This window comes from Podarcis tiliguerta (genome assembly GCF_965153285.1).
Source record: "Podarcis tiliguerta genome assembly, chromosome: 11".
Lineage (NCBI taxonomy): Eukaryota > Metazoa > Chordata > Lepidosauria > Squamata > Lacertidae > Podarcis > Podarcis tiliguerta.
In genome coordinates this window covers 24433278-24458312 of record NC_139544.1, presented here as the reverse complement: position 1 = coordinate 24458312, position 25035 = coordinate 24433278, and positions in this window count along the sequence as shown.

Here is a 25035-nt window from a genome sequence, read left to right as displayed (position 1 = left end):
GAGCCCTATGACTTACATCAAATAGGAGCACCCCAAGGGGTTCCCGTTGGGGTCATGGCATGGCCCTAGCCCATGTCCAGGCATCAGACAGAATCCACACCCCTGGATCCCTTTAACAGGATACCCTTAACAAAAGGGGCAGGCGGAGGCCACAACCTCCCCTCCAGCCAAACAAAGGCTTACCCAGTGCCTAACCTTACAGAGTTGTGATGATTGCTGTGAGGTAGGTGAAACCCACATGGCTGGAGCCAACTTGCCAAGCAGAAAAAAAATCCTGCCCGGCCCCAAAAATATGGCGGCCAACATTTGCCCATAGCAGTCATGTCAAAACAAAGCATAAAAAGAGGGCGGGTAGGTGGGAGATCTGGTGAAGGACATGAAAAGATGGTCCCTGGCCACACCACAGTTTAAATTTCCTGAGGCCATACCTTCTCCCCAGTGCCAGCAAGATGGCCAGGCAGCCAGATCACTGCCAGGTTGATGCCTGGCTGCAATGCCATCCACCAGAAAAGGTAAGCGGAGTTAACCATTGCAGTTTGCTGAGGATGCTGGTTGTCATTAGGAGACCCTCTATTCTCTTCAGAGAGCTACAATTCCCAAAGCTCCCTGGGAAGAGGGCTCACTCTTTAAATTGTAGCTCTATGAAGGGGGAAGGATCTTCTCTTCGTACCCTTAACAAACTACAGCTCCCAGAATTTTTTGGGTGAAGGTATGACTGTTTAAAGGAGTATGATCCTGCTTTAAATGCACAATGCAGATGGGACATGATTGATTTTCTTAATAATGATATATGGTTGAACCTGATGATGGTGTGTCAAGGAAGAAGCATTTTTTTTTCTGTCTGAGTTTCATAGATCCCTCAGAACCACCTCCCTCCTTCTATCCGGTCTACTGTCCTTCTTGAAGCTTTCCTTTGCATTATTTGTCATGTGAGCTTTACCAAGTTGTATGCATGAAACCAAGATTATATTCTGCATTTCTAAATAAATACCATTTTATTAAAATTTAGCTGACATATCTGTCCAACACCAAGAGGTCCCCAAATATGGCAGCAACAACAACAACAACCCCGAATTTACCTTCCCAACATCAAGCTGATTTCCCCAGGATTCCTCAAACTCCATCTACAGGAGATATTTTTGCAAGGGATATTTTTAAGAAATCATTAAAAAATATCAGGACAAATGATTTCATGTTTAATATATCTGTAAGAGTCTATGTATAAGAACAATTTGATCAGTATTCTTTTGAGTCTATTATTTTTAAAAGGTGTTTGTGTGTATAGGAAATGATTAGATTTGACTGCCATTCAATGAGTGCTGGAAATGTACAGAACTAAAACAGTCAATCCTGGAATCTAATTGCCCACATTTATATGTTTTCAAAGCTGTCTCTTTCAGGTGTATCAAGCTGCTCTTTGAATTTTATGATTTGGGATACTGCATGTTAAACAGCATTGGTCTGATGCTAATAATTACTGCAATAGGAAATGAATGTCCAGGATCAGTTTTACTGGACATTTTATGGCACAAAATATTACAATATATTGAAGGTGTACGAGTGTTATGCTAGGACCTCAGGCAAAGAACAGTGATAAAAGTGCACAGTATTGCATTTTAATCTTGCGTGAAGTCACCAAGGGGGCAAATCAAATCTATTTTAAGGGAACTCAGATTTGCTTCAGCTGTCACTGAAGACAATAGCTCTGCACTACAGCATTCATAAATTCTTTGATTCTTCCTTAACGAGATCTTTTTAAAGAAAATCATAGTAATAAAGGGATGTGGCACAACAGGTCAACTTCTAGGAGTCTTTAGACATGAAATTTCTTCATTTCAGAACCAACCAAATCTCATTCGCTCAGAAGAATCCCTGAAATATTTCAAAAAAACACATTCAGAGTCAACATGAAAGCTGCAATTCTGAAGTGAGTATCTTACTGAAAGCAAAGTATTTCACATTATGAAGTAAATTTAGCTACTCCACATCCTGGAAATAATCTCACATAAACATGCAGGAGGAAAACAGCTTCTAAAAAGTATAGCTTTGTTTTGTTTTTCCTTGACTGAGCACAAGAAAAAGCTTGTTCCTTGTGACTCTTTCATCTTCACTCATAAAAGAATCAAACCGAAAAACAAATTATAAAAATAAAATTATAAAGCACAACATTTCTACTTGCTGAAATCGCCTGTAAGGGTTAAAACCTCAGAAGGAAAGAAAAAAATCTTCTGTAACCAAGATACAAAGCTCTGATCAAACAAAACATGCTGTTAGGAGAAATAAACATTTCACCATGTTTTCCAGAAAACAGGAGGGCAGCCTGTTGCAAAGTTTTGAGAGCTAATTAAACACATAGAGGAATTTATCAGAAAATACAATCTTGTATATTACTGTGATATATATTAAATGATTAAATATGTGGCTTACACAGATAACATTTTCTTTAAAAATAATGTGTTTATGAGCTGTTGTTAACTTATTAGTAATCAGCAGTTCAGGGCTGGAACAATCTATTTTGCTGCATGAGACAAAGGGTAAAATGGCGCCTCCCTCATTCCACGAACAAAAGTGGAATCTAATTTCAGTACTGTCTGGAGGACATTGTCATGCATGCGCTGCACTTGATCTCAGCAGGCTGGCTTTGGAGATATAGGGCAGGCCACAGAGCACACCCAGCTCTGTCCACTGTCTGTCCCTTAGCGGTTGCCACCTAAGACACCTGCCTCACTCTAGCTAATCTCTGCTCCATGCCCAATCACATTGGGCACCAGGGCATGTTTATGGCCCAGGGTCTGAAGCCACAGTCACCATGGCACCTAAGGGAGAATGGGTGCTCTCACCCACATTGTGAGAACATATAGAATGATGCAAGCAGTTCGCCCTCTACTTATTTTGCAATACAACTTTAAATTCAATCAATCATAAACTGAATGAATGAGTAAATGAGTGGATGTTAGCTCTGCTTAAATTGCTAAAAAAATTGTTAATGGCTTTCTCAGACAGACAGTACCTTGGCTTTGAGAAACCAAAAGCTGAGCTACCTTCTCTTCTGTAGATGTTACCAATTGCAGGCCCAGTCGCAGTGTCATCCTCCCCCCGCTGATAGCTAGATAACTTGTGGCAGAACAGACTCGGGCAGAATTTCTAAATTGAACATTTTAGCCCTACCACCTGTTGTCACACCCCTACTGCCCAGAAGCCCTGTGCCATGCCAAATAAGCATGGGGCGCCTTTTCCTGGCGGTGCTTTTGCCCTTAAATTACAGCAAAATATTGGGCAAAGTTCCCATGGTAAAAAACTGTCTCATGAGCCCTATCTGAAGAGGGGAGGGGAAGGCCTATATAAGGCTGCTTCCCCTGGAACTCACAGACATTTTGTTTGAGAGCATTGTTTGCGAGGGTAACCTGCCCACTCACCCTTAGATTAGAGCTGGGGTCAGAAAACTAAGGCCCGTGGGCTGGATAAAGCCTGAGGAACTCATTTATCCGGCCCGTGGTGACCCCTGCCGCCCACTGCTGCCACCTGCTCTTACCGGCGCTGCGCGGCTGCCCACTTCCAGGTCGGAGGAGCACCGGAAATAGCTTGTGCGCATGCACAAGTGTTATCTACACATGCGCAAGCGCAAGCACAAGTGTTATTTCTGGTGCACATCCGGGTCGGAGGAGGCCCATGCACATGCACACAAGCTATTTCTGGTGCTCCTCTGAACCGGAAGTGCACCAGAAATAGCGTGTGCGCATGCGTATGGGCACGCGCTCCCCTGCCCTCCAGCCCGCCGCACGATCAGCACTGGAGACACCGGCCCAAGGCACGGTAAGTTTGCTGATCCCTGGATTAGAGCCTTCACTGAGCAATTTGGGGTCTCTGGTTAAAAGGGCTGGAAAGGATCCTCCCCCCCCCCTTTCAACCTGATTGGCACTTGGTTGGAGGGTTTTTTCCGCCTTTCCCTCTGTGAAATTATGGTTTTCCTTTGTTAGGCAGAAGAACTTTGTTTGAGGGCAGAAATGGCATTGAGTAGGATCACCTTATTGTGAGGGGTCCATAAGAGGCCTGAGGGGAGGATAGACCACGGTAAACCCAAGCGTGGGTTCGGTATCTGCCTGGTTGGAATTTGCACCCTGGTCCCCCAGTGAGACCTTGCTTGCTTGACTTGCACCACGGCAAGGTTCAACACTAGCTGACTCCTGGCATACAGGTTTGGAGCGATCCAAGCCCAGTGGATCCATTCCATCAACATGGGGCTTGTGGAATGAAGAGTGGATCCTGGGACCCAATGCTGTGCCAACCCTTGCCCTGCCTGCTGCTGTCAATAAAGATTTGGCCTGATTTTATCCCATCACTGTTGAACAGTCTGGTTATTTTGCTGCTCTCATGGGTCACGTAATGCGCCTGCCTGGGCAAGCAAAATGCCCTGAAAGCAGAGCTTTAGTTGAACAAACTTGCTTGTTTTCGTGTAGTGAACTTTGACCAGTGGAGTTATTATAATCGTTCTGGAGTGCAAACATAGATACACTATATTATCAGGATGTGTCTTTCTTGGTAAGATTCAGCATAAACAATGATGCTGATCCAATTTATTTTCCATTGCAACTTGATTTCTAGGGAAATATATTTCCTGTCAAAAAATTCTAATTTCTGCATTCTTTCTCAGTGGTAAAATGAGCTGAAGTCCCTAGGAATCTGAAAGAAAACCAGCAATTTTACTCAATTGTCATTGATATGTTCTATTTTTAAATGTCACTTTCCCACTTCTCTCTCTGGTTACTTTCTCCAATGACAATGGTTTTGATCTCAGAAATGAGATGGTACAGACATTTGAGGAAACAAAAACTATAGATCTGATTGTGATTGATTTATTTTGTTCTTCCTGCATCTTTTACTGCTTATGTCTTGGATCAGGGTACTTCTGAGCTATAAAATCATTGTTTTAGGCAATAAACAACTACAGCACCAATTCAAAATGAACTTTCATAGTCAATTCTCAGGTTACCTGGGTTTAAAGGAGCAAGATTTCTAATTTCCATGTTGTGAGAACAAGTAATTTGTAACTTCAGAATTATTTTTTAATGCCAAAACAGGTATCTAGAAGAAATGGTTGGCATCTGTTTGTCTTGGGAGATAATGAAAGAGTGTGACTTTGGGGTAAAGTCAAACCATTTGAGAGTTACAGTGCCAGCTGTGGCTGGGGGGAGGCATGTGTTTTTGTTTTTGTAGATGGGGCGGGTGAAGGCATCCAGTTGTGCTGGTAAAGGTGCACCATAGTCTGCATTTTTTTAAAAAATGTATTTCCACTAAAATAGATATTCATCTAAAACACAATTTGCAATCTTGTTATTTATTGCCAGCTTTACTTTCCCAGCCTTAAGGAATGGATTTCCATGGTAAATCTACCAGCTGATATATCTTGCCTAATTTGTTCATAGTGTGAACAATGAAAAATTGTTCGCAATAATGTTATGTAATGCAAATGCTCATTATTGCATATATATTTTTGTTCGTGCTAACTGTGAGAAGGGCTGCTGCCTGACTATTTATTTATACATACATACATACATACATACATACATACACTGCCCATCTGGCTGGGTTTCCCCAGCCACTCTGGGCGGCTTCCAACAAAAGATTAAAAATACAATAAAACATCAGACATTAAAAACTTCCCTAAACAGGGCTGCCTTCAGATGTCTTCTAAAAGTCAGGTAGTTTTTATTTCCTTGACATCTGATGTGAGGGCATTTCACAGGGTGGGTGCTACTACTGAGAAGGCCCTCTGTCTGGTTCCCTATAACCTCACTTCTCGCAGTGAGGGAACCGGCAGAAGGCCCTTGGCGCTAGACCTCAGTGTCCGGGCTGAATGATGGGGATGCAGAATCTCCTTGAGGTATACTGGGCCGAGGCCCTTTAGGGCTTTAAAGGTCAGCACCAACACTTTGAATTGTGCCCAGAAACATACTGGGAGCCAATGTAGTTCTTTCAAGACCGGTGTTATGTGGTCTTGGTGGCCACTCCCAGTCACCAGTCTAGCTGCTGCATTCTGAATTAGTTGTAGTTTCCGGATCAACTTCAAAGGTAGCCACAGGCAGAGCGCATTGCAGTAGTCCAAGCGAGAGATAACCAGAGCATGAACCACTCTAGCGAGACAGTCTGCAGGCAGGCAGGTTCTCAGCCTACCTACCAGGTGGAGCTGGTAGACAGCTGCCCTGGACACAGAACTGCCCTGTGCCTCCATGGACAGCTGTGAGTCCAAAATGACTCCCAGGCTGCACACCTGGTCCTTCAGGGGCACAGTTACCCCATTCAGGACCAGGGAGTCTCCCACACCTGCCCACTCCCTCTCCTCCAAAAACAGTACTTGCACAATCCACAGCCTAGAAGTGATGGCATCTGCACCCAGATACAACAACACTCTTTGAGCATGTCTTGACATTTGGAATTAGGTGCTACTGCAAAGCTAATGGTTGTTGCTACTGGCAGGAGGCAACTACTGTTCAATTAGCTGGGATGGGTGATAATAGTACCCATGGATTACCCTCTTCATTTGACATGGTCTTCCACATTCTCATCCCTTTGTCAGTGGGTTCAGCCAGTCTCCTACTGGAGGCCAAGTAGGGATGTCTTAGGTGGGTTCATAATTGGCCTTAGAGCTCATAATTCTTTTGGTGAAGTCACTCTGCTCCAATGTCCAGACGTGTTGACACAATTCAGTTCAGTCTTGATCAGTTATTGATGCAGTGCCTGGAACCAGCATGGTGTCACCCAAATAGAGGAATCATGGGGTGCTTTTCCTAGTGATTTCCTCCAATATGCAGTGTGTCACTAATTGACTAGAAATTGGGACCATATTGACCCAAACATAAATAACTGGTGGGCATGGTTTTCAGAGCTAAGTGGCCCCAAAGAAAAGGAGGGTGGGTGGCAAAATTATGAACATATTAGTTTCAAATGGCTACGGGCAAATAGAACAAGCTTATGTCTAGAAGCTTAGCATATGTTGACGAATTATGCTAAGATTTTGTTTTAGTTGAAAGTGGGTCATTGATAAATTCACTAAGTTTGTAGAATATATTTGATGACTGAATGTGGAATGTATTTTATTATTAATTTTCAGTATTGTTGGATGTTTTAGCCATGCATTACCGGTATATCTAGTGATAGCAGTAAACTGTCACTTGTTTGGGCTCATCCTATAATGCATACATTGAGCCAACCACCCCCGCCAGTCTTCCCTCTTTCCAAACTAATTACACTGTTATGAAAACATGAAAACTGTCTATTATGACATAAGCGTTCAAGGACTAAATTCAGTTTCTAGTCCATGAAAGTTTATGCCATAATAAATGTGTTAGTGTTTAAGGCACTGAGAGATTCTTTGTTGTTTTAGCTGTAACAAACTAACACAGTCCTCGGGGAGATTTTGAAAATACCATTGTTTTGGTGCAACAGGACCTAACTGTGTGAATATTTTAGTGTGATGTAAATGTGACAAACACTAGATGTCAGGGTCTATGGGGAACGTGCAGCAGATTAGCCAAAATCATGGCAGAATTTGAATAATTCAACATACATTTTTGAGAAGAATCCACAATATTTGAGTTTAATGTGTTTTCTCTGCTTTCCGTATTTTTAAAGCAAATTTCAGCAGTGTCTAGTCTTATTCAAGTCATTTTCTTCAGATAATATCAGATGTCATTTTGTAAGTAAAGCAAATTAAAATGAACACAAATCTTTATCATAATTCTCCCTAAGGATTTTGCCCTTTGTGTTGCTCTATTATTAAAAAATAATAATAATACTGGGCCTCTCAATATATGTTGAACATTGGCATTTGCTAAAAGTTAACTGCTGGCTTGAAGTATTTAATGATGTATGGACTTAATGTGTTTACAGTGGGGAAATATGCATCCATTTTCATGATGAGCAATGATTTTATGTCAAATTCACATTGTCTGTGAAATAGATGTTTCACATTATTATTTATTCCTATGAAGTGACTGTCAATATATGACAGCCTCCATTTCCAGTGCCATCGCTTAAGCAATAATTGGTAAGGGATAGCATTGTTAAAGTAGGTGTGTGTGTATGTACACACACACACACACACACACACAATTTTTGACACATTTTGATTGATTGATTTTTGAGATTCTTCAGAACAATTTGAAAAATTCAGCCCTCTACAGCATATTCAGAAAAAAATGTTTCCCCAAGTTTCCCATCCATGCATTTTGGGCAGAATGGTGAATATAATTTGAATATAATTTAATATAGTTTTAACATTGTTGAAGAAAGTAATGGGCTTGGCTCCTACTTCTGTCTTAGCCCATTGCTTCCACCAGTTGCTAATATGAACTAACAACAGCGTTTCATTAACCATTAAAGGGAACCAACATTTCTCAGAAGTGGTTTTTTTTAAAATAGAGAAACTGGAGCATTTCCCCTTGTCTCCAGAACATTCAGCAAAATGCCTTCTTTTTTCTTTCTTTTTTGCCAGGCACAAGTAGTGTGGAGAATTTGGGGAGGCTATCTTTTCTTGACTTTAATTAACAGGCCTTTCCAGATCTCTGAGTGTAGGAGATTTCTTTTCCATGCAGTAGAGGGAATAGGGTGCTTTCCCCACTAAGTTGTGTTCCCAAGCAAACACAGTCATCATAAGAATAGACGGGCACATTTTAGCATCCCAGTGGTAGAAGTGAGCAATGGAAACACTTCCTGTGAAGTTTTCATCCCTCATACTTCCACCACAACTGGCCTGTCTACTATGTCAGCCAAGATATGACCTGTGTTACTAGGCTCATAACAGAGACATATTCTGACTCTCAACTGGCAAACCATTAGTATCTGACTTTATGCTTCCATTGCAATGGGGTTGCATGATTCTGGAGTAAGGAGTTGAACAAATAGAGGTTTCTTGTAGCGTGTTTATTCTGCAGAAGCATGGAACTATGAATCCTCCTATTGGACTTTTTTACAACTTGAACCACATTTGGAAAAATGGGGACACATCTACCACACTTCTCTGATCACAGGTAGGTTTTAACATGTATTGTGTCAGTCTTTGGACTCAAGGCCTGATTTGCTACTTGCAACATTCTAGGCACTTAACAGTAAATTCTCATGCATCATCACACAAAAGTAAGTTCCACTTTGATCAGCGGGGATCACTCCTAGGAAGGTGTACATGGAACTGCAGCCTTAATCCCATCCCAGTGCAATCCTAAACAGATACCTTGTGCTTCTGGAGGATAAGGCTGGAGATCTGCCGGGCTCTGTCAGCTTCTACCACTGAGAAGGGCTCAACCTCTGTTGTGGGTTATCCCACTGGCAGTTAGCTATTGAAAAGCCACACAATGGGGTGTTGTGGGGTTGGGCACCAGTACTTGGGGATTACTCAGATCTCCTGTGGGGCCTGATCCTTCATCCTTCAGTTGTAACACACTAGTGGCTGGTGATAGCTGGGAGAGCTTAAGATGAGTTGATGAATTGACCACGGTGTTGCTTTCTGGGCAGGGCTTGGATTTCTCTCTCTCTCTCTCTCTCTCTCTCTCTCTGTGTGTGTGTGTGTGTGTGTGCATGTGACCTTCCAGTGATGTTACAGATATCAACAGATACCAACAAAAACTACTTATTTTGAAAACAATATATAGCTATTCCCTATGCCAATGCAATAGCAATGCAACTCATAGATTTAGAAATGAAGTGCATTCAAGGGACAGGTTGGAATCAGGGTCAAGCTGTTGAATTCTGAAAATGGAAAGTGTTTTGAAAATACTCCATAATCCAATATCCGCTAAGTAACCTGACCTGCCTCTAGTTGTTTTGTGGGTTCTTTTAGATTTGTGAAAGAAATTCACCTGGAATGAAAAATTCCACTTAGTAATTCCTGTCAGAGAGCAGGGGTGAAATAAATTGGTCCTCAAAAGTCTGTTTAGGTCGGTATGTTTGGCGACGGCAGATTTCAATAACTTTCGGAAGCAATCTTCCATTGTCTGAACAAGCTGTCAGGCTGATCGGCATTGAATAAGCATGTTTACCTGTGATTTTTCACAGGAAAACGTATCATTTGAAAGGAAAATGAGGATCCATGAGTCATGAAAAGGATTATTACTGTTCAAATAGTGTATCATAGGAATGGATCATCTAACTGGCAAGTTATTTTCTGCTTTCCGGACTGAGGAAAGGAGGTGATTTTCTATTATGAACAGCAGAGTCTACATCATACTTAAGGAAGTGTCATGGCCAAGAAATATGTCAAGATATTTACAGGAATCTTACTATTTTTGAGTTGGTACAGGCCCTGTTTCACCTCAAGAAAAAGTTTCTTTGACTTTTTACTATATAATTTTGAAGTAAAAGTACCTTGGATTTTGGTGAGGGACTATAGCTAAAGTGATAACGTATCTGCTTTGCATGCAGAGCATTCCCAGTTCAATTCCTGGTATCTCCAGGCAGGACCTGGAGAGACCCTTGTCTGAAATTCTGGAAAGCTGGTGCCAATCAATATAGACAGTACTGAGGTGGATGGGCCAATAGTCTGACTTGGTACAAGGCAGCTGATTATGTTTTTAGCTTTGGCAGAAAACTGGAGGTTTCTCTATTTGCTCAAACACATGCTTCTGTAAGCTGCATATTTATTAGAGAGTCAGGTACAGAGAGTTCTGTAAGCTGCATATTTATTAGAGAGTCAGGTAGGTAGCTGTGTTGGTCTGACGCAGTCAAAATAAATTTAAAAAAATAAAAAATTTGTCCAGCAGCACCTTAGAAGCCAACTAAGTTTGTTGGGATGCTGGTGGCACTGTGGGTTAAACCACAGAGCCTAGGACTTGCCGATCAGAAGGTCGGTGGTTCGAATCCCCGTGACAGGGTGAGCTCCCATTGCTCGGTCCCTGCTCCTGCCAACCTAGCAGTTCGAAAGCATGTCAAAGTGCAAGTAGATAAATAGGTACCACTCTGGCGGGAAGGTAAATGGCATTTCCGTGTGCTGCTCTGGTTCGCCAGAAGCGGCTTAATCATGCTGGCCACATGACCCAGAAGCTGTACGCCGGCTCCCTCGGCCAATAAAGCGAGATGAGCAGAGCAACCCCAGAGTCAGTCACGAGTGGACCTAATGGTCAGGGGTCCCTTTACCTTTACCTTTAAGTTTGTTCTGGGTATAATAACAAATGGAAATTTATACCCAGAACAAACTTAGTTGGTCTCTAAGGTGCTACTGGACATTTTTTAAATTTATTAGAGAAGATATAGTTGGAAGTATAGAATAAACATTCATCTCATTTCCCCTACAGTATATTTTCAATGTTATGACTGATTATGACTACTTGTAAGCTGTAATGAAACAGCAGCAGCAGCAACAACATGAAGAAATGGAACACTTGAAGCCTTTATTTTAATTGCTCCCTGCTAAGATATAATTAACTTGCTGCTGTGAATTTTGTTTACTGAGAATTTAAGTTTAGCATTTCAAAAATGAACATTGGAGGATAGCTTTAAAAGTTGCTCCTTTCTCCATTTTGAGACCCTCTGAGTGCTACAATTGCTCCCTAGCATTCGATGCTCCCAACACTTTTATCTTGAAAACTTACCTTGAAAAAGCAGGAAAAAACAATGCAAATTAGGGATGCTCGTTTTGTTCCAGACAATGTTTTTGTGTCTTGAACAACTGCATGGCTGAGAGGAGCCTTCCCTGTCTTGCAAATGTTGAAGGGCAGAACATACTGTATGTCATAAAGAACCAGCAAACTTAACAAAAATAGACTACTGAAGTTGTGAGAGGCAGCTCCCTGCTTGCGTTCTGTTAATGTGGATAAAGGCAAAATATTCCTGTGTCCATATCCAAAGAAAGGAGAAACAGCACCACTTTATACAAACCAATATGAATAAATTTGAAGTCTCACACACCCCTGATTTGGAAGGGAAGGGAAACTGACCTCTATGTTCAATCTTATTAAGACAGTCCATTCCATACATCTTCTAGTCTTTAGAAAAACTACTAGGGTTTGGAATTGGAAGGTGGGATAGACCACTCTGTTTCTTCTTCTTCTTCTTCTTCTTCTTCTTCTTCTTCTTCTTCTTCTTCTTCTTCTCCTCCTCCTCTCTTTATGCTTACATTGGACAATAATCAGGAGCCAGTTAAAGGGGAAGGGAGATTCTGAGGGTGGGAAAGAGGATGAAAGCGAATTTGAGAGAAGAGGATTTGGGTGGGAAGGAGTAGAATCCTATTCTGGTTCAGGTTAAAAAATAATTCAGTGAAGGTATCATAACCCTTGCCATATAGTACCATGAGCCTCTGAGATTCTTATTTCCCAGCCCAGAAAGATGAGTTGTCAGAAACATTGTCAGATTCCAAGTTCTGTTATTTCAGTTATTACCACCCCAAAGGGAGTTAAGATGTGATCTTTCTTGCTATAGTTCAAGTGTCAAAAAGCCATTTAAAGTCTAGGAAGTTCAAAAGGGTTGTTGTACACACTCATCTGCCCACCTGTCTCCCACTGAAATTGTGCAGGAGAAGAATGCGATTTCAAAACAAAAACACCACAGTACTTTAAATATGAAAACCCAAAGGATAATTTGAATGGAATTGTATGATCTGTTTTCCAAAGGGGAATAGCATTGGGTCTGGATATTGCTGTCCAGTATTTCTCCAAACACTGAACTTTTCTGGAAACAGGTATAGTTTTTGTTACATTGGAAACAACTTACCAAGTTTTGTTAGCACTTTAATTTCAAACTCCTTTGGTATAATTTATGAAGAGTATTTGAGTTAGGCACTTCTCTGCCTCCTGTTCCATTCAAATCATTTTCTTCTTCTTTGTAACATTTCTATTTCTTGTCTTCTTCTTTTTTAAAAATATGAGATAAAAGACAAATATTAGAAATCTTGCAGACGTCTTGATGCCATAAAATAGGCATCAATTTTAGTTTGACAGAATTATCACAAACTTAGTTCAACAGAGAATGTGTCTTGTGGGGTATAAATTGGAGAACAGCCAGCACACCCTTAATATTAACAAACCCCACTTCCAGAGTACCAAAGAAAAATGGGCAGATTCTACAACAGATTGTGTTGTAATATATTTTGAATAATTACTGCTAGGGATGAGGGAAATATCCATGTCTTAAAGTGGCCTGTTCACTGTAGTTCTTCTTCATATGTTTAAGCTCTAATTGAACACTCACAGGTTGTACTTTTCATTTTTCATTGCCACAATAATTCCTACTTTGTGCAAGTTTCTAAACTGCTATGCACAAAGTAAGAGGGAGAAGAGAGAAGCAGATACTTTATGACAAATAGACACAAGCTAAATTAAGTTTTTCCCTTCCTTTGCATGATTAACAAGAAACTAGAGCCTCTATATTATCAGCATCTCATTCATCTTTCAGAATTTTGCCTATGACACTGGGATTTGCCTTTATTGACTATATAGTAAACTTAAACCAAGAATATCAGGAGATAAAGCTTTGAATGTTCTTAAAAATAATAATTCCTCCTGATACTTCCAAAGTCTGTGTCATTTTATACATGTTTTATCATTCTTTTCATCAACGGCAATGATCAAAATGGGCCATTGTCCTTTTGTCTAATTACATTTTCACTTGGATTTACCAGGAAAAAATTATATTGACTTATAGCTATGCTGGGATTACTTTTCTTCAAACACTCATTACACACTTCGTGTTAATTATGAAAATGTACAAGGGGAAAGAGAGGGAAGGGGGAAGTGAACATGGCCACATTTGGGAAATGAGTCATAAATCTGCCTGACAAGTTTGTTCATTTGAAACCTGCAGCTTCCAAGGAATTTGCTAGTCTCACAATTTGAACCTCAGTCAAAAGGAAGTCATTGTTCAGGTCAGGTTCTCCTCCAGTTAGGCATTATGAAGCTCATAATAGGTTCTTTGGGGACTAGGTCCATGGTTAGTATACCCACACATTCATTCTTCCATTTCTGAATGCTATGAAAGTGCTTCTCTCAATGCTTTCATTATTAGTGCATGAAGTTCCTTTAGTCAACCAGAGCTCTCCCCATATCCTCACTCTTCTTTTGTCACAGAGTAGCACAATTCCATTTTCTCATTTTCTTGGGAGTATATTATTTTCGGCACTGTCTCCCCCACCTCATCCATCCAGATTGCTCTTCATGATTAACATAACAGACAGAGCTTGGCTCAGTAGTAAGAATAAGTATACCAGGCAAATAAAATCACCCGACTTTAGCAGTTTTAATTGTTCAGCGGGTTCTTGGGTTCTAGCAAACTGTTCACTCTGCAGCTGTCTAAAATGAAAGATGTTCCATTGGCCGAAGGAAAGCAGCTTCTCAGGAGCTTTGAAGTGCATCACATTCATTTACTTTAGATGCTAATTGTTAACAAAAATATATGTATATTGATCAGGAAAAGTTGCTGACATACAGCTGACCTCAACTGTAAGCTCTCTCTCTCTCTCTTTCAATTAACCCAGCTTCCATATGTGATTGTTCCTTTAAAATTCCAAAGTATCAACTATGATAAATCAGAATTCATTTTGCTTAAGGAAAATATTGCCAGATAGCAACTGCCACTTAGGAAATTAAATTTAATTTCCCTTTGAGACTAATTAGCTGTTAGCATCTCAGCTCTCTTTATGCATGTAATTAATGTTTCTCATCAAATGTTTCTTCGCTGGATCTGAGGAAGATACAGTGGGCTTTGCCATCCAATATTATTCTTTGCTTTCATGGAAAACTTTACTGGAAATAAATTGTTTCCTGTGTTATATGCCCAGGAGTTTTCAGTGTAAATGCAAGCTAATGCTAGACCAATAAATAAACGAAAAACCATCGAGCATCTGTATCACCAGGGTTTCCATGTTTGGACCCTGGAATCACAGAATCATCAAATTGTAGAGTTGAAAGGGACCCTGAGGGTCATCTAGTCCTGCAACGCAGGACTCTCAACTAAAGCACTGAATTGGTAGCATTTTAAATATCAGAACAAGAATGGGAAACTGTTGCCAGGCAAGAAGATAGAGTGGTAAGAAAGCTTTCGAAGTGCCTGCTCTTCAGTGTGCAGTCAGGTCACACACTGCATCACTTAAGCATGAAAAGGCTCATATCATGATGATTAAAGCTTATGCACATTGAAATGGTGCATAAACCCTACAGAGTTATCAGTGCTATAAAGATCGATTTGCTTCTGGGCTTAGTTCCTCTTCTGCCTTTTCTTTTCCAAAGCCTTTGTTATTATTAGAAAAAGCATATTTCATTTCCAGTTAAATAAATGAGTACAGTGCAACCTCATCAATCCAGTTGCTGTGGGAGCAAATGAGGGGCCACTAATGATTCATGACGGCCTTATAAGGGGGTTGAAATTCTGCCAGTTGCAGGTCTTGGTGAACGGATGCAGGTGAAAAGCACTTTAATTTCCAGGTCTTGGAAGGGTCCTCAATAAAGGACCCTCAACAGATGGTTCTATTGCTTGTCGAGCATTTTGAAGAAGCCTGTGGACCAATGTGGCAGCTCCAGGCTTTTTAATTGTGCTAATGGCTTCTTGTTTTCCTCTGCCTTCTTAATATGCTTCCCTCAGGTAAGCAGACAAGCAAGAAGTTACCCTGTTGAGATTTATTCATGCCAGTTCTGCAGCCTTGTTGCACCTAACAACCATAATTCAGTGCAGAGAAAGTCTGGTGTGCTTTTAAGACCTATTGCTTTTTAAAGGTTTGAAGTGTAGATAATTGTGTATCGGACAGATGGTGGTCAATGGGCCATACTCCAGTGAGCAGGTCTTCAGATCTGGAATACAGTCCCTTAAAAGCTTCAGGTGGTTGATGTCTGATGAATGAGTATAGCAGAACAAATGCATATGCTGTTCTTTGAAGACTCCTGAATTTCTGAATACAATTTCAGCACATTCATTGCTATCACACTGTTTTTACACTTTCACTACAACTTCAATTACTTCTGTATGAATCAGAAAAAAACTGTGGAGTACTAGGCTTTGGGGTGGGGTTTTTGTTTTGTTTTTTGGAAAAACAAATAGGTTGTCTTTATGCAATTTTGGGCTGCTTATATTGTGAACTAGCTATTCCCTCGTGGTGGTTGGTGCTGCTGCCATGAACTTCCATAGTCTATATGAGCCCATAGCAGAAAGTATGGAAGTGTAGTGCAAAGTATCTGGTTTGATTCTTAATGTGGCTGCAAAGAGATGCACCGATTCTAGACCTCTGTTACTGGTTCTACAAACACTATAGAAATGGACGATCAGCTGCAGTCCTAAGCAAACTCTGTCTCGATTTGATTTTAGAATTGTACTGGCTTTCAATATGGCAAGCCGCTTTGAGAATCAGTTTGACTTGCTGGCGGCTGATAAATGTAAGGAAATTTCACACATACCTTCACTTGTTTAAATTTGAAACTCATAAAATCTTTGTGATCTACATGACTGGGATGACGACAATGAATATACCTTTAGAACAAATCTTTTCACTGGTTACAAAGCTGTGGTTAGTCATTCTGAGCCTTTTGGTGAGCTAGGAATTTAAGACTGCAGTCTGATGCACCCAGAACTGATGAGACATCCTTCTGAGTGCATAGCATTGCACCACACATAAAGTTTGATGTTAAGTTAGGCTGCATTTTCCTGATGTTCCCCTGACTGCTTTGTATCTGAGCTTTCACACATAAAATCCACTTCTCGAAACATAGTGCAATGCAGCACAAGTTTAGCACTCATTTTCATGTTATTTGCAAGTGGATTATAGTCAACTATAGTTGCAGAAGTAGCTTTTATGTCATGTGAAAGCTCAGTTATAATGTGGAAGTTAACAGGTGGGAAACCATCAGGAAAACAGAATAAACTGTTACATAAATGCAACGTGTGTCAAATATGCTCCGAAAAGTTTATTCAGCACGAAACTTGGCTTTATACATATTTTGGTATCAAAGGAACTACCCTTGCAATAAATGTTTCCATTTTCCATTGATAAGTGTATAAAAGATATGCTTATTTACTCAGCCTAAATACATTACCCAGCTGAAATATCAAGGGGAATATGGGCAAACAGGATGCAATTATTTGCATTGGACTTTACCCAAAAGGCTGAAGCTTGTTTTCTGTAGCATTTCTTTTGCTCTCATTATCTATTTATTTCAACATTCTGCAGCTACACTCTTTGAATGTGAGTCTGCAAAACCATTGATGATGCATCACTGTACCTAGTCTATTTTGAGATGGCACCATGTTTATTTGCCATTTGATAAAACAATTTGGAACCTCTCCTTTATTTGGAACCTTGAGTGGATTTCTGCTGAAGTTGCCACAATTGGCTTACTGGCAGATATACAGTATTGATTAAAGGATCTGATAAATGTGGCGCCAATTAATCAGGTAGCACATCTATTAATAATAATAATAATAATAATAATAATGTAACTATTTAGAGAGCTAGTTAAGAGTTCTCTTTAAACAGCAGCTAGAACACAGGAATTAGACTTATACTAAGACTATTGGCAGAAATGGCTTGCCGGTGGGATGGAGCTGGTAATCTGTCTTAATGGCAGGTGGTTACTGTTGCTTACTGGAAGGAGAGTGAGGAGTCGGTGGCAAAATTGTGTTAAGTATAGTTGTTTAATAGCCCACTGAAACAGAGAGTGCCTGTATGTATGTTGCTAAGGGTTTCACATTGGAAAATTCCATTGGAAAATCCTAACTTAGAAAGAGCTCTCTCTAAGCTTCTAGCTGAGTTGCTAATTGGCTGTTGATGTTCTCTGTTAGCTTTTCCATGAATGTTTAACCTTAGACCATGTGATTAAGGTATTCAGTTTCAAATTCACCAACTTGAAGGGAGTTGCCTTTGCTTTTCTTCCCAGGCACATGAGAGAAAGGGTGTGATAAAATGCTTCTCAAGGAGCTGCATAATTTTAGGCAGGCAACAGGCTAATTGCAAGCTATGGGAGAGACAGAGCATTGGTTTCAGCTCTGATCGTAATTATGTTTTATATTTAAGAAGAAGAACCTATGCTTCAATATGCATATGCTTTATACAAATTTCTGGTTGTATCATTGATTGTTTTGTACTTGTTTTTGAAGAAGTTCTGGTTAGTAAAGCTTTGAATAATACTTATGGGTCTGGACAATTTTTAATATTTGCAATATGTTGGAGTGATGCAAACACATCAGCAGGAGTTCTCCACTGGTGTGCTTACAGGCTGCATACGCCCAACTTGGCCCACTCTTCTAGGTAAGCAACAGTGCTCCACCTGCCAGGAAGCTAATCCAGCAACTCTACCTGACCAGCAAGTTATTATTTTTATTATTATTAATAATAATATCTTTATTGTCATTGCCCCCTTTGGGGACAACGAAATTACTTGACTGCTCCATAAAAACACTAATTAAACAATACAGTATAATACAGCAAGGGAGATTAGATGACTTTCAAAGTCTGGGCTTCCCATTCAGGGCCGAGATCGCTCTGGAGAAGGAGCTGTTCTTAAGACAGCTCGTTCCTGTCTTCATCGTCCTGTATCTCCGTCCCGACGGCAAGAGCTCAAAGAGACAGTGACCAGGATACGATGAATCTTTTACTATGTCCAGTGCCTTCCTATGGCACCTTGTGGCATAAATCTGCTCTAAGGTGGAGAGTGGGCAGCCAACAATGCTCTCTGCTGCCTTAACAACCCTGTGCAACCCCATCCTGTCCTGGGGAGTACAGCTTCCGTACCACACACATAAGCCATAAGTGAGCACGCTCTCAATTATTTGTTGAATTTATATATCGTCCTATACCCTGGGGTCTCAAGGTGGTTCACAGAATAAAATCAATATATAAAACCACAAACTACATAATAAAAATAAAAACAACAGCCCAATAGCTCCCCCCAAACCCACATTTTAAAAGGGCATAGGGTGTAAATAAAATCAACCAAAGGCCTGTATAATGAAGGCGCCAGGCGAACTTCTCTGGGGAGAGCATTCCACAGATGGGGAGCCACTGCAAAGAAGGGCTGTTCTCGTGTTGCCACCCTCCGAACCTTTCGAGGAGGTATACGAAGGAGTTACTTCTGACTGTTGGTCCATCTAGCATAGCTCTGGCAAACTCTGACTGGCAGCCGTTATCTAAGGTCCAAATGGGATGTCCCCAGCCCCACAGCAACACCTGGGAATTCTGGGATCAAAACTGTGGCTTTCTTCATGTGCTCTACCACCAACCGATGGCTGCTTAGTGCAGTAGCTAAGAAACAGAACTGCAATTTGGTAGTACTTGGTTTAACTCACGGCTCTATCATGAGCTCACAAAGTGACACAAGACTCACTATTGTGCCTTATTGTTCTATTTTATTACATTTAAATTCAGCCTTTCCTCCCAAAGGAGTCCAATGAGGCAAACACATCAGGCACTTCACCAGAATTAACACTGTACTTAAAACAGTACAATGAAAATAACACAGCATATATAAAAACGCATAAAAAGAATTGCATAGCCTCCTAGTTAATAATGTCAAGGTTTCCAGGAACAGATGCTTTCAACCATCAAATGTCTGGGTAGATGGGAATGTTTTAAAATTTCTCCTGAAAGTTAATAGGACAGATGCATCTCACCAGGGCAGACATTCCACAAATGGGGAACTGACACGGAGGAGATCTGGTCAACCCACCAGTGACACCACTAATAGGGTCTCTAGTGCCTCAGTTTCCCCATGTATAATATTTCAAGATAATAACACTGACTTGCCTTATAAGCTCCCTAGCTTAGTATCACAGCTTCACAGTAATGATCACATGCATGTGAAGCATTTTAAACGCTTGAGAGCATTGTACATATGTCAATGAGTATTTACAAACCTACGAGGAGCCAGCACTTTCTTAGAAAAGGCACAACTCTCTTATACACAGGAGGCAAGTAGAAGATGATGCCTGCTGTATCAAATGCACATATTTTTTTAAAAGCAAAGAAAGAACACTCCCCCGCTTCAGATCTATCACTTTATCCATAAATGACTTTAAACAATTAAGAAGGGGCATCCTATGCAAATATTCTTGGAAGTAGGTTCTATGGAATTCGAAGTCACTTATTCCTAAGAAAGTATGCATAGGATTGTAGGCTGAAATTTATTTCATTGGTGAAATTGCTGGAAGGGACTATCTATTGCCAAGATGCCATGAATCAAAGCTACAGGAATATGGCCTCTAATTAATATAAGGAAACAACTGATCCATTTGTACCACCATAAGCAGTTAGACAGTCTTCAATGCTTGTTAATGAGATCTGTTCCCTCTAAAGCTATTGCCTTATATCTTGCCATTTCCATTTGTTATAAGCTGTCTCCCTATGTTATTCTCCATCAGCCCCCATAGCACAAGGCTCTCTATTCTTCCTTTGTCCTTGTTGTTCAAGAAACAAGTGTTCTGCTCCATAAACCGATGATTATCCATGGCAACCTTTTGGTAGTAAAAAGAATATGGGGAGAGTCTCTTGAGAGCTTTCAGCACGGCTGAGGCGGATGTACCCTGGGAACTTTCTCTTATGAGAAATGGATGAATGAGGTGTGCGATACTTTAAATGTAATTTTATCCATTATTTGATTTAGCAGAAAAGAAAGTTGAAAAATGCAGGTAGTAATAGCCTCCCCCCCCCTCTTTGTTTGGCAAGTGATCAAAATATGTTGAAGAGTTGTGTTTATTCCAGAAAGTGCCTAGAATAAAACCACATTAGATAAATTGTTCTGTGAGCCACTTGTTGCAGACGGCAACATGTGAGGAATCAGAGTACTTTGCTAATTCTTCCTACTTCAATCAATCATAGTCCTGGGGAAAAAAAGGATGGTTTGAAGATAAAATAAATGCAAGCAAGACAAATGTCAATGTCAAACCTTGCAAGAATTTAGTGGATCTCCTTTCCAAAAGTTAGGATAAAAGTTATCCTAGGATAAAAATGCAGATGTTGAATGGTAAATTTATTTGTTGCCATGAACACAACAAATCACATTAATAAATAAGAATAAAATGCATGTTACGGTGAGAATAGCATTTAAGTGCACAAGCAGGTGAAAGGTTTCTTACAGATCATTTTTTTAGATTTTATTTTTATAATATATCCATGGTTTAGATTTCCCCCCTTCCCTCTGACTGTGAAATGGGCTCATTCTATTTGCCTTTAACTGCTGGTGTGACTCAGAGGTTCGTGTTTCTCCTTAGGAAAAGCAAAAAAAAAAAAAAAAAAAAAAGGTCAAATCCAGTGTATATCTTTAATTTTATCCTCCTCCTTTAAATGCAAGAAAAGAAGGGAAGCTCATTAAATACATTAGTGAGAGTTTTTCAAGCAGTAGCAGCTGTTGCCCATTGAGATTGGAAGGGTGGAAGGCCAGGAGACCAGCAGGAGATGGAACCAGAACCAATGCTAGGCAGAGTCAATCGCTGACTGATTGTAAGTATGAAGAGAGGCAGGCAAGGCTGGCTGAGGGAAGACAGCACCCCATGGACCAGCCTCCACTGCTAATAAGGATGTGTCCAAGGATGCTAATGTCCAACTTTTACTTTAATATGAATGTATAAGTCCAATCAAAGGAGGCACAATTCCCCTCCCCAGTCAGGCCCATCTTCAGCTGGGCTTGCACTGATTAAGCCCTCTGTTCTGTAAGGATGGGGAAAACCACAACGACCCTCACCCAAAAGAAGGGAGAAAGCTGGCAGGGGGAGAGGGCTTCCTGAAGCCTTATATCAACCATTGGGGTACCCAGAAAGCATCACATTAACACACGAGTGGCATTGTCTCCACCTAAGAATTGTAGGCAAGCCCTATGATTCTTAGACAGGAAATATGATACCTGGTACTACTTCAACCATAGAGAGGCCCATTTAGTCCAACCAATGTTTCTGAAATAGGAAAATCATGTTCTTTGAAAAATTGCTGCCCATGAGGTGGTGTGGCCAGGGCCATCTTTACCTGGGGGTACAAGGGGTGCAGGGTACCTGGGTGCCAAATTGGGGGGGGGGCTCCAGGCACCCACCTCCGAAGGCGCCTAAGCTCTTAACTATCTACCTGTTATGAAATAATAAATAATTTTGATCAAGCTAGAAAAACAAAATACATATATACCTAGTTATTACCAAAATGTATACCTATTGTTTCACTAAAGGACTTTCGACTTTGTGCACTCATTTACCAAAGACATGCCGCACCAGCGGCAGTGCTTGTCAATCACAACAGTGGCGCTTGTCAGATTCAACGACAACACTTGTCATTTACAGCGGTGCCGTGCACGCGAAATTAACTCTTACATCAAAATATTATGTTATGTATTGTATTGAGCTGCTGTGCAGCAGTGGAGTCAGTGGCACCTTTGACACGACTGATGTTTCTCCTAAGTAGGTGCCTAAACACTACTTATAAGTTTAAGTGTGGTGATGTTGTGTACTTAAGTATAAGTGTATTGTAAATAAATGAGCAAATAAAAAAGTTTGTTTCTTTTTCCTCCCTTCTTTCGTAAACAAGATGTATGGAAGTGAGAGCTGGACGATAAAGAAGGCCAAAGAATTGATGCTTTTGAATAATGGTGCTGGAGGAGACTCTTGAGAGTCCCATAGACTGCAAGAAGATCAAACCTATCCATTCTGAAGGAAATCAGCCCTGAGCGCTCACTGGAAGGACAGATCCTGAAGCCGAGGCTCCAATACTTTGGCCACCTCGTGAGAAGAGAAGACTCCCTAGAAAAGACCCTGATGTTGGGAAAGATGGAGGGCACAAGGAGAAGGGGACGACAGAGGACGAGATGGTTGGACAGTGTTCTCAAAGCTACCAGCATGAGTTTGACCAAACTGCCTGAAGCAGTGGAAGACAGGAGTGCCTGGCGTGCGCCGGTCCATGGGGTCACGAAGAGTCGGACACGATTAAACGATTAAACAACAACAACAACAAGGCGTAAGCGTGGTGTCTGACATAAGCATAAGAAAAGTTAATTTGAGGACTAAACTAAATTTGGGGGTGCTGGGTGGATTTCTGCACCCCAGCAGCACATATGCTAAAGACAGGGTGTGGCAGTCACTCTAAGTCTAAGAAGATATTTGCGAGCTCTCTCCTTCTTTCTCATAGTGAGTCCTCTTTGGTCATTGTTGGCAAGGACAGAGACCAGTGAAGGCCACATGGCATCATGGCTAGACAGAAGAAGCATTGAAACTCAGCCCTCAGTGTGCTTATCTTACAACACTTGGGTCCATTATCAGCTTGAGGTGTGTTTTTTCCCCAACAGACTGGGTTGCTATTTCTCCTAAAGCTCAGACCCAGAATCTCATGGGGTAAAAACTAACCACATCAGGAAACAGTGTCTGCCATATGAGGGAAGAAAACTTGGCAAGGTTGGTGAGTGACAATAGCTGGATCAGGATCTAGCTTTCCTGGAATAATGAAAGCCAACCCGCTTTCTGATTTAATCCCAGAAAATCCCTATTCCCCTTGTCAGTGCCACTCCCACCAAACTTGGAGATGAGCATGGACTGCTGCTTGTCCTGAGAGATGGTGGCGGCAGCAGCAATGGCAGCTGCAAGGAAGCATCCTGTTGCCTCTCCATTACATTTCCATGGCCACTGCTGCTGGCATCGTCCCTTGGGTAGCTCGTAGCAGCTGCTAGAGAACCAGTGAGGAGGAGGAGGAGAGGCTGACACTGATGCCAAGGCACAAGTGGCCTAGGAAGGGATGTGTGGTGAAGAAGAAGAGAAGAAGAGTTTGGATTTGATATCCCGCTTTATCACTACCCGAAGGAGTCTCAAAGCGGCTAACATTCTCCTTTCCCTTCCTCCCCCACAACAAACACTCTGTGAGGTGAGTGGGGCTGAGAGACTTCAAAGAAGTGTGACTAGCCCAAGGTCACCCAGCAGCTGCATGTGGAGGAGCAAGGAAGCGAACCCGGTTCACCAGATTACGAGTCCACCGCTCTTAACCACTACACCACACTGGCTCTCCATGCTGGCCAGATATCTGGTTCCTTTCACATTTTATTGCGTATCTAATGTGCATTTCCTGCTGCACTATGCTGCCATCCTTAAGAAAAATCTGCATTTACAGATTTTACAATTCTCCAACTGAAAATATGTATAGAAGAATGTATATATTAGGGGGAAGTGTGCAAAAAGGCATGCAAAAATAAATAAATAACCTAGAATGCAGTGCATTAGAGAAAATAGTTTGCAAAGTTGTCTACATTAGGCAAACCTGCATAAAAAATATGCATATCAGAAGATTGAATTAATGCTGACAAAAATTTGTGAGACTTTCTTTCAAAAGATTGCAAACTGATGTGGGATGGGGCAAACTGAATTTAAGAACAGAACAATATGAAACCGACAGAAACTGATACTGACATTCATGGACCTCTGGTATTATCACAGCTCCCCATCTATGAGACTGCAAGCATTTGTCTCAACTTGCCTGAAATTGTGCCTCCTCTTGGAAGCAAAGAGAAATCTCCCAGGATTTTGCAACGATATGCCACCCCTTCTCTTTGTCCAGGTATTTCATTGCTCATACAGGATGCCATTATTCAAAGCTTTTAACATAACAAGCCTACAGAAGGGAGGAAAAAACCTGAACGGGGAAAAATATTACATGGCCACCTTTATAAATCACAAGAACAGTAAAAGGCACAATCAAATATACTTTCCCTTTTATGTCTCACCTTTACAGCCTTTTAAAATGAATAGAGCTGGATTTCTGCCCATGGTAAAGAACAGTTTTTAAAAGGCAGGAAAGTTGCTGTGTTTATTTTAGATTTTCCCACTGATAAAAAACAAAATTAAGCCTTCATCCTTTTTAAAACACCACAATGATGACAGTAATTTAAGACTGCAACTCCTTATTGGGATGCCCTGTAGGAAATGAATATATTATATAGCTTTATTTTCATTTTCTATAGTCATTTGCTGACAGAAATCATATTCTTTTAAATCCAGTTCCAGGAATGAACCATTGCTTGGCTGCAAGCTATGATCTACTTTTATAAATCTTGTCACGATGTATTCCCCTATTCACTGTAAACTGCATGAAGATTCAAGGAAAGGATTGGCTCAGTA